This window comes from Capsicum annuum, chromosome 4 (assembly GCF_002878395.1).
Source record: "Capsicum annuum cultivar UCD-10X-F1 chromosome 4, UCD10Xv1.1, whole genome shotgun sequence".
NCBI classification, from domain to species: Eukaryota; Viridiplantae; Streptophyta; class Magnoliopsida; order Solanales; family Solanaceae; genus Capsicum; species Capsicum annuum.
In genome coordinates, this window is record NC_061114.1 from 178,444,200 (window position 1) to 178,453,611 (window position 9,412).

Consider the following 9,412-nt stretch of genomic DNA (forward strand, 5'->3'; position numbering starts at 1 on the left):
CCCCCCCCCCCGCCCCCCCCCCCCCCCCCCCCCCCCCCCCCCCCCAAAATGGGTCCCCCCCCCCCCCCCCTTCTTGTTAACACAAAAATACCACATTTTTTTCAGTCCCCATCCGCTGCAACCCCACCCCTATAAATAGGTTTGTGATGTTTTCTTTTTCTTATTTCTGATTCAATATTTAAATTTAAAAAATTAATTCAAAAATTATCTTATTAACAAAAAAAATCAAAACAAATCTCATTGATGATAAGTGGTTCAAAGACAAAATCATCAATTTAATTTAATTTTTATTCAAATTTTGTGGGAGTTGAATTGAAGTTTGAGCTGGTGTTCAATGGAAATTTTTTTTTTAATTTAGTGTCTTCGTCATTGTTCTTTGGTGGTGTTAATGGAGGAAAATGAAAAAAAAATTGAAAGAGAGTGTTGATGAAGAATGGATTTGAGGTTGTTAATGGAGGAATTTGAGTGTTGTTGATGTTTTGGAGAAGAAAGAATAAAAAGAGTCCATTTTTTATTTTTTTTAAAAAAAAATTCTATTATACTTTAAATATAATATCAGTGATTTTTTTTTTTTATAAATATACGCACTTTTTTCTTTAAATGAATATTTAAAAGAAATTAAATAGACAAAAAATGAGTTTTAACGCGCCCAACAACACTTGTTTACACGCGGGCAGTTAAGGGAAATTTTAATACACTTTAAAGATGTTATGGAGGTAAATAAATGAAAGTTAAGTTTAAGTACAAAAGTAAGTTGAGCGAACAAGTTCGGGGAGGGGAGACCATGTCTTCACTCAATTTTAGAATCTTGAATTTGAAATACATTATCCCTTTTTCAAAAAAAATAAAAATTTATTATCTTAAAAATAGAAATCCACAATTGAAGAGTTCTAATAGATTTTTACAATTTCAAATTTATCTCTTTTAAAATATAAATGCTACAAAATATATTTTAATATAATTTATTTATAGATTAATGAAAGATATAAGTATTATTAAAATAATAATAATATTAATTAGTAATAGTAGTACGTTTTGTAATAGAAGAAGTAATAATACATTTGACTTATTTGAATTTTAAATGAAAGTTAAAAATAATAATAATAAAAAAACACCAATAGATAATAGTACTAGCAGTAGTAATACGTTGCAGTATTGGTAAGTAGTAGTTGAGTAATAATAATAATAATAATAATAAAATAATAATAATAATAATAATAATAATAATAACAAATTAAAAATATTCAAATTAATTTCAAAATTTTCTTTAATTTAGCTTTATATATTATAGGATAAGTATGAATTTTATTTGAAAAGTCTAAGGATAAGGAAAGAAAAATAATTTGATCTTCTTATAATAAATTAATATAATATAATATTTAAATTTGAATTTAAATAGAATTCGTATAGAATGAAATTCTAATTTCTTAACCTCTCTTGTATTTATAATAATAAGAAGAATAAGAATAAGAATAAGAATAACAATAATAAGAAGAAATAAAAATAACAATTTTATACATTAATAACAGTAACAAATTTAAATATCAAATAATAAATAATAAATAATAATATAATAATAATGCAAAATAAATAGTAAATAAATAAAAATAATAATAATTGCAATACTAATAATAGTAGAAGTAGTTGTAATATTAATAGTATTACCCACATGGGTTGTGGTGCAGTGGATGGAGCTGCACCACCCTTAACCAGAGGTTAAGGGTTCAATCCTGGGTATGGAGAAAACTCTGTTGGGAGCGCTGTCACCTTAATGAGCCCTGCAATGCGTGATTCGAATTAGTCGGGACTCCAGTGCGGACATCGAACACCGGATGGGAAACCAAAAAAAATATTAATAGTGTTATAGTAATAACAACAATAATAGCAGTAATAGTGGCAAACTGGCAATAACAATAATATTAGAAAATAAAACTACATGTTCCCTTACCCCAAGATAAAGGTTTTTATTGAATGTAAATTAAAAATCAATTATTTTGATGTGTAATCCCTTTTTATAGCATATTTTGTAGCAAAAGGAATTATATTTCTTTATAGGCTCCGCTTTATTAGCAACTATAAGCCGTGCTCTTTTATTTTTACTTTATTCTTTATATTTATATTTATTCAAATCAATATCTTAATCAATGAGCATTTGACTTTAAATTTAAATGAAATTCGAGGTGCAATGGAGTTCTAACTTCTTAACTTCTCCTATGTATACTTAAATAGTGGTATATAATGCCAAGCTTTTTTGTCCCTCTCTTTTTTTTTTTTTTTGATTATTAATTATTATTGATCTTTAGCTTTATTTACTGCATTATTTATATTGTTTATTTTCTAGAATTTTTATTTGTTTTAATATTTTTATTTTTTATATGCAGTTGAGTGATGGTGATATTACCTTCCAATCTATTTTTCTATCATATTCAAGCCTGAATTCAAGTAAATAATGTTTTTCATTAAGATTTTATTCCTTTGATTTTTTATAAAGACAAATACATTCAATTATATAAATAAACTTCAGAGTTATGCTAAATATACAAATTTTTGAAATGTATATTTGATTTGCTTATTCTAATATATTCCTTATAAATTGTTGATTTAAAAAGGGTTGAAAATGATGTTTTATCCTAAACTATAATACTCTAGAAATGTATTGTATTTGAAACTCAATTATAAAAATTGAAGTAGAGATACGAGGACACTGAGACATAATAATGATTTTCAATTTCAAAATAAGGCTATTAATGAAGATGATGATTTATGTATAATATTTTTCACAAGTAACTGCATTTATCTTTATTGATAATTTCAAAAGAGGAAAATATATGAATACACAATTAATAATAATAAAAAAAACTGACAATTTCATAACATATTAATGAAATGAATTTGTTTAACTCATATTTAATGTACTAGATAACTTTCTTTTAATTGGGTGAATCTGAACTTTAATCTATTCTAAAAATTCATCAAAATATGAAGAAAGTGAATAAAATATGGATAACCATGCAGATAGACTTACAACTGATGGTCCACTTCTACTCAAAATCTAAAATTGCACTAAAAAATAAAGATCTCAAAAAAAATAATTTTAAAATAGTAGGAGTGCTTGGGTGGAAGTGGGGTCTTTGTGTGAGAAAAAAATTTATTTTTTAAAAAAAAAATTAAAAGGGGGGAAGGGGGTTGTGGGGTTTGGGGCGGGTGGTAGTCGGGGGGAGGGGAAATAAAAAAATAATTTTTTAAAAAGAAATGGGGGTGGGGCAGAAAAATTCTAATTTCTTTTTTTTTTTTTTTTGAAAAAAATAAAAATAAACTTGAGGTTTGGGGCGGGAGGGGGGAAGGTAGTTGGAAACAAAAAATTTAATTTTTTCGATAATGTTAGAAGACGGCCTACGACATAGTTTGGTATATCATTGAAAGTTCAAATGGAGGGAGGGGGAGGGGGGTGGAAAAAAAGTTTAAAAAATAAATAAATAAATTCGGGGCATGGGTAGGTTGGAGGTGGTGGATAGAAAAAAAAATCATATTAGAAATTTAAAATTGTTCAATTCTCTAAGGGGTTGTTTGATTGGGGACAAGTTATCATCGGAATAGCTATTTTGGAATAAGTTATCTTGTCATGTGTATGAGATAACTAATTTTATCACTATGGTATATGTGACGGGATAAATAATCTTGAGACTAACTAATACCTCTAACAAAATACATGATAAAATAAACTTCATATTCTCATATTATTATACCTTATATCTCACACAAAACAACTCTTAAGGGTAAAATATACGTAAGCTCATACCCAATCTATTCATTAATCACCCAATTCATATTACCGACACTTAATATGGGCGAAAATGATAATTATCTAATTATATATTAAACTATTTTGTAGTCTTCTTATAATCTATATTTCAATTATTTTGTTAAGCATAGCAATACTTATTTATTTTAATTTTCATATTATGAATAAAAAGAAAAGAAAATTGCTTATGCGTGTAACATCATTTTTGTTTTATTCAAATTCAATAAAAAAAAAAGTAAAGTAATTACAACATATTAGAAAAAAATGTAAACCAAGGATTGAGGTGAGGACGGGGGTGAGGAAAATTTGAACTAATTTTGAGAATACCACGAAGTAATTAAATCATAGACATATTACTATTTATAAGTTTAAAACGGAACAAGTGAGGGAGAATAGAATAAAAAAGTAACAATTTGAAAATTTTAAATTGTAAAAGTAAATATGAAACATAAAAGTTTTTTACAATCATATGATTGTTTTTACTCATATAGATTTTATTAGGAGTCGGAAAGAGAAAATATTAGTAATCTAATATTTTTAAATTGTAAATAACATAATAAAGTAAAAAATAAAGAATAAAATTATTTAAAAAATCACATGATTGTTTTTCTTCATAGATTTGATTAGAAAGAGGTGAATTGGGGTTGTGATGTGGGGGGGGGGGGGGGGGGGGGGGGTTAAAATAAATAGGGTGGAGTAGGGGGTATGGAGATGGAGGTGGGTGGTGTCGACGTAGAATTTTTAAAATTTATTTTCACATTTTATGGAGAAATAGAATGATAGTTATATTTTTTAAAGTACTATGATTGAACATGATTTAAACAAGGCATCTTAATATGAAATTATTCATAGATTTTTTTTAATATTATTCGCGCATCGCACGGGTATGTATACTAGTATAATATAATAAAGGGAGTTTTTATCATTTTAGGCTAATAATCTAGGATTGTTAATTAGGTTCTAAAGATCATTCTTTTCAATAAGGAACTAGACTAGACATACTTGTTTTAATTTCAAGGCAAAATGACCTTCTGGACCCCTCTACTATGTCAGTTTTGTAAGTTGGACACTTCTACTTACATGTTTGTCATCTGGACTCATGAACCTACTAAAAAACTACATTTTAAATCATTTTTTGGTGAGTGTAACACACTCTCTCCCACATCAGCTGCCACATCTGCCACGTCAGCCATGCCATTTTTAAAAAAATAAAAAAATAATTTAATTAAATAAGAAAAATTTATAAATTGTAAAAAAATTAAATAATCAAGCTTTTAAAATTTTAAAAAATTTGAATAATATTTTTTAAAATAAAAAATAAAAAAAATTATTACATTAAAATTAATTAAATATTAAAATTAATTTAATTAATTAATTTAAATTTTAAATTTAAATTAGTAAAAAATTAATTAATTAAAATTCTTAACTAATTCATTGATTTAAATTAATTAAATTTTAAATTAATTAATTTATCAAATTTAAAATTCTTAATTAATTTAAATATATTTTACTTCAATAATTAATTAATTTAAATATGATTTACATATTTAAAATATTTAATTTAAATTAATTATGGGGGGAGGGGCTAGGTAGGGCTTGGGTGGGGGGCTGGGGGCTGAGTGGGGTGGGGGCTGGGGGAGGGGGTTATGTGAGGTTAGGTGGGGTGGGGTTGGGTGGGGGGCTAGGGAAGGGTTGGAGGAAAGGGGTTGGGTGAGGTAGGGGGCTGGGGAAGGGATTACGTGGGGATAGGTGGGATGGGGACGGGATGGATGGGGAGGAGGGTTAGGGAAGGGGTTGTGTGGGGCTGGGTGAGATGGGGACGGGCTGGGTGGGGTAGGGGCTGGGGAAGGGGGAGGGGTTACGTGGGGCTGGGTAGGCTGGGGACGGGCTGGGGGTGGATGGGTGGGGGAGAGAGGTGGGTGGGGTTGGGTGGGGTGGGGATGGGCTGAGGTGGGGCTGGGGGTGGGGAAGGCTAGGTGGGGTGGGGACAGGCTGGAGAGGGGGTGGAAAATTTTTTTTAAATTTATTATTTTTAAATTTTTAAAATATTTTTAAATTTTTAATAATATTTTTAAATTAAAAAGGAGAATCTGGGGGTGTGGACGGGCTGGATGGGGTGTGGGGGGGGGGACGGGTTGGGGTGGGGTAGAGAGGGAAAAAATATTTTTTAAAAAAATTTTAAAAATATTTTTAAAATGACTTTTTAATTTTTAAAAATATTTTAAAATTATAAAATATGGAGGGAAAATGGATCCTTTTTTAATTTTTGTGAAAATTTTAAAAATATTTTAATTTTTTTTAATTTTAAAAATACTTTTAAATTATTTTTAACTTTTTAAAAATATTTTTAAATCTAAAAAGATGGAGGAAAAAAAAGAACCCTTTTTAATTTTTTTGTAAATTTTAATATTATTTTTATTTTTTTAATTATTTTAATATAAAATTGACTAAAAATTGACCCCCACTCGCACCCCTTGGCGAGTGGTTACACTCTCTTTGTCCTAGTCACCATGACCTTGCAACATAGGCAAGGTCAACGGTCAAAGGGTGCGAAATATTATTTTTTGATGGGTTCAAGGATCCAGATGACAAACATGTAAGTAGAAGTGTCCAACTTACAAAACTGACGTAGTAGAGGGGTTCAGAAGGTCTCACTATTTAAATTTCTAACTATGTTTGATTTGTTTTTTTCTTTTTATGATGCACAGTCTCATCTCCTTTATCGAGCACCTTCTTTTCTCATTGGTATTTCTCATATTTTTTGAACATTACTGATTTGACCACTAGAGAATTGCAATCACAAGTTCTGAGTGAAATTCATAAATAATTATTTTTTATTCTTTATAACTAAATAACATTGTAATATTATGAAGTTGTCAACAACTAAGAAACTTGGGGAAATTTGAAAAAACTACCTTTCTTAAAACTATTTTGTCAATTGAAAAAGTAGGCCCACATGTGGGCCAAAGAACTATTGTATCATTTTTCTAACTTTACAAATTTAACATAATATACTAATTTTTCTAACTTTACAAATTTAACATAATATACTAACACCTATCCACTTATTCCAATATAAAAAAAAAAAACTTCTCTCTCCTCTTAAATTGTCTCCCAACTCCCATTTTCAAGAACTCTTCCCCCCAAATGCCATTTTCGTTTTTCCTTCTTCTGCAGCTGCTAAGAGCTCGTTGTTGCTTCATAAGGTTAGTTAAAATCATATTTCGATCATTTGTAGACCCATTTAAACAGGTTTCTTTGCTAATCGATTCGTAGTGATGTAGGAATTTATTTTTTTTCGAATTTGGTTGATTAAGAAGTTTTGATTTAGTTCCATTTTTTTAGCAAAGAATTGTTGAATGGTGGGATAATCGCTATTTGATGAGTTATTTTGGCAGTTTGATTCGAATAGTCACATGTTTCTGTCCGTAGATCTGTGGTCTATGAAATTGACCTGTGGTCTATGAAATTGACCCGTGGTCTATGAAATTAGAATGCCCTAGATTGAAATCAATTTTTAGACATATGAAATTCTTTTAAAATATGGTCGCTTAAATAGTGAAAATTGAAAGATTAATAGCTAATTAGTTCGATTAGGTGCGCTAGTTTGATTTTTAGCAATTGTTGTGTTTTGATACTGCATGTTGGATTTTGGTTCAGTTATTGATGTGTGGAGTGAACTGTTTGATGGTGGAAGAGTTATTTCGGCATTTTGATTCGAACAGTGACCTGTTCGTATCCGTAAAACTATGGTCTATGAAATGAGAATGCCTTAGATTGAAATCATTTTTTAGACGTATGAAATTCTTTTAAAATATGATGGCTGAAATAGTGAAAATTGAAAGATTAATGGCTAATTAGTTTGATTAGGTGCACTAGTTTGATTTTGATACTACATGTTGGGTTTTGGTGGGGTATTTCTTTGTTTTTTTTGGGGTGGGTGGGGGGGGGGGTTATTTGAGAAATGACTGATTTCTATTGATAGACTTGTGGTCTACGAACAGAAAATGAGAGATTTGTTCTGCAGGTGTAGATTGTGTAGAAAATGGGTAAAAAAAACATCCATCCTAAAAGCAAAGTCGGTACCAGTTCTGCTGTATCAGTAGAAAAAGAAAAGCCGAGGCAGTTGAAAATGTCTCAAAAAGAAATAAAATTGATGAGGAAGTGTTTGAATCAGATCCAAAGTTAAAGGAGATAAGCGACTACGCCGAGTCTAGTGAAGATGTCCTTCTCGAGCGCAGTGTTAGTGGTGACAGTGAAGAAAGCGAGGAAGGTGGGAGAAACAATGGTGATGGGGATAATGATCCCTTGTCCATTCCATATTTGTCAAGGTTCATTTCCGTGGAGATGTATGACCTTCGAACGATAATAGACAAGGTCAGATCTTTCTCGGTGAAAATATTGGTCAGATCAAGAATAGCTGCTTATCGAGAATTTAAGCAAGTTCTTGTTGATAAGGAGTTGAAGAAAAGATTCAAGCGGTCCTGTTATGGACACCTTAGAAACCTGTCAGAATATCTCTAGTTCAATGGCAGTTGGTCCATTATTTGCTGTTGCGACGCATCAAGAGTGATAAGATGCGTCATGAGATATGGTTCTGCGTTAACAACAAGCCTGTCTATTTTGGATTGAAAGAGTTTTGTTTTATCATAGGGCTGAACTGCTCATCATACCCCAGTGAATCAAAAATGAAGAAGGTGTTAGACAAAGGGGGAATTTTTGCTTTAAGGTGATGAAAAATAAAAACATTACGACGGTCAACTTGTTACACTTGATCAGAGGGAATAAGTTGAACGAGGACCAGAAATTTAAGTGTTGTTTACTGTGGTTCTTGCACACTATGTTGCTTGCAAAAGATTCGACGAAGGTTGTCGACACGAAACTGATTGAATGATCGATTCTTTGAGTTTCTTCGAGAATTATTCATGGGGGAAAGAGACATTTCAACTGGACTATCTGGAGAAGAAAAGTGACTTGAAGAAGCAGAGGGAAGTATTTAATGAGAAGCAGAAGGCATCCTATGCTCTATTTGGATTTCCCTGGGAATTCGTGGTATCTACCGTAAATCCTTTAGTGAGTTTATCGTAGATTCTTGTTTTATTTATACTCTTTCATAGACACTGAGTTCTTTTTTCACTGTTGTACTACTTATAGGTTTGGATCTATGAGGCCTTTTCTCATCTTGAAAAAATTTCTGGAAAATCAATGAATGGTCCCTTTTCCATTCACCACATCCTCAGATGGCACACTACAAAAGTGACCAGATAATCGAAGGTGACTCATTCAAGTACAAAGGAAAAGTTACCGAGGAATGAATTTATTTTTTATTATTCAATAATACTACTGTTGTATCGAATGTTATGTAATTGTTAATTGATACTTTGCAAAACGTGCACCCGTACATCATCCCTACTGTTCGTGAGATAAAGATAGATTACATGGTTACGTTTAAGCCATATACGGACGAGGTGAAAAATAACGTCCTCGACTGCTTGAAGAAAGAGTTAGAAGGGGTGACTGTCCTTACTTGAAATGAGGACAGTGATTATGACGGGGATTTGGGTGGAACCTCATTAGAGTACGCATTGGTGATGATGCTTCTCCGAGTAC